This window comes from Octopus bimaculoides, chromosome 4 (assembly GCF_001194135.2).
Source record: "Octopus bimaculoides isolate UCB-OBI-ISO-001 chromosome 4, ASM119413v2, whole genome shotgun sequence".
NCBI classification, from domain to species: Eukaryota; Metazoa; Mollusca; class Cephalopoda; order Octopoda; family Octopodidae; genus Octopus; species Octopus bimaculoides.
In genome coordinates this window covers 48228515-48230625 of record NC_068984.1, presented here as the reverse complement: position 1 = coordinate 48230625, position 2111 = coordinate 48228515, and the positions used below count along the sequence as shown (strand labels likewise).

The 2111-nt window shown below is 37.3% G+C and overlaps 1 long non-coding RNA gene across 1 annotated transcript in view; it reads right to left on the bottom strand.

Moving 5' to 3' along the window:
* Positions 1-2111, bottom strand: part of LOC128247577 (uncharacterized) — a 19672-nt gene that overhangs the window by 13909 nt on the left and 3652 nt on the right. The window lies entirely within an intron of this gene.

Sequence of the window (2111 nt, the reverse complement as noted above, 5' to 3'; positions counted from 1 at the left end):
ACACACACACACACACACACACACACACACACACACACACATATATATATATATATATTGCCAAACCAATCCAAATGTAATAAAAATGTCAATAAAAATTTAAGATGTATCACTTCCCGTACATAGAGTTTCAGTGATGCTGGATGCGAGTACCTAATGGCTGGAAACAGCTCCAGTTATGTATGGTCTTATAATTTTTATCTGCGACGCAAAAATTTACCCAAGGTATAACTATAACCTACTCTCCCACAAAGCAACAAAATATTGAATTATATATACTTGTAGGTTTAGTGATTTTTCAAAATTATTATCCTTTTATCAAAATTCTAGAGAGAAAAACCAAATACAAAAACAATTACAAAACGTCCATCCACAAATGGACTTCTTATGATGAATCGATTTTTTTTCGTTTACAATTTTCAGGTCGCAGATTTATTCACGTTAATTAAAGGTAGTATTTAACTGAAATGGTATAAAGTCAAACAAGCAACAGTGTTTGCTCACATCACAATTTTTCAGAAGTGAATCAGATGTGGGAGCTACTCTTATCATGATCATTGCAATGAAATGGAAGAAGTGATAGCAAGCTTGAAAATCTGAAGTTCTAATACCCTAACGAACGCTGTTGTCAAAGTCGGAACAGAAGTCCTGACCGAATAAGACTATCCCTGGAAACTCAGGTAAATGCTACTTTAGACTGGTCATATTAAGTAATATACTTGACTGTAGAATAAAGCCCCTTACCATATGAACACCCCTACGCAATATGACAATTTAGAATGTTCTAAACGATAGGGTATATGTACTCAGTTAAATCCCACAACTAACATCATCTTAAACACGTACTTTTGTAATCTGCAATGTACCTACAAAGCATAGTAATAGACCCGTTAGTCAAGAAAGTACAGATCGCCTAATTTTTCCCACCTCTAAAAGCCTATGGAACTGTTATCGTTTCTTATCGAAGTATTATAAGTTTCAATAGTTAAAGATGGTAAGTGTAACTGAATAGGGGTTGCGGAACCTAGGTGACACTTCGTCGGTTACGACGACGTGCGTTTCAGTTGATCCGATCAACGGAATGACTTGCTTGTGCAATTAACTCGGCAAGTGGCTGGGCACTCCACAAGCACGCGTACCTTTAGCTTTGTTCTCAGGGATGTTCAGCGCGGCACAGTGTGACACAGAATGAAAGCCCTTTGAATTAGAGGTGCAATTCATTTTTGCCATCTGAGTGAAATGGAGCAACATGAAATAAAGTGGCTTGCGCAAGGGCGCCTCCAGTAGTCACACTCACGGCCATACGATCGTGAGATGAATACCCTAACCACCATGCCAACGAGGTAAAACACCATACGCTACTTCAAGTGGCTAGAAATATGAGTGGAGCTGTCTCACATATCATTCTACTGTCTTAACAAATTGCACCTTGGATTATACGTCCTTTCCTTAACATATTGAACTAAAGAGCTGCCACGTTTGAAAGCATAGTAAGATTCTTTTTTTATTGTAATAAAGTTTGTCTTGGATATAGAGATATGCGGCATGAAGTATTTCAGCAAACACAATAAATTACGTTCGTAGTGTAGTAGATAAAATCTAAGCGGTTTGAATGGCTTAAGTTCAGTTTACTATTAAACAAAAGGCAACATTTCTTTTGAGAGAGAGTTTAAATATCAAAGATACATATCAATTCATGGTGTAACAAATAGGAGAAATAGCACTCAATACATCAGAATATATTATTATTTAATCGGTAGAGTGTTACAAAACAGAATGTTGGGTGCATGACACTTAACAAAATAGCTTCATAAAAGCCAGAGACAAACCTTTCTGAATTTGAGTTACTTTTGTAAGTTTTTGGCTAGCGATGTGTGCGCGCGCGTATGTGTTTGTGTAATAGTTACCGTTCTGCCGAAAATGCCTCGTTGTATTTTATTCGTCTTGTTGCCCTGTGTTCAAATTCTATCGAAGTCAACTGGATGTTTCATCCTTTCGAAGTGGATAAAGTAAGTACCATTTGACCACTAGGACCTCTGCAATCGACTACACCCACTCAAAATTGCTGACCCTGTGCCAAAATTAGAAATGCATTCGTGTGTGTGTGCGTG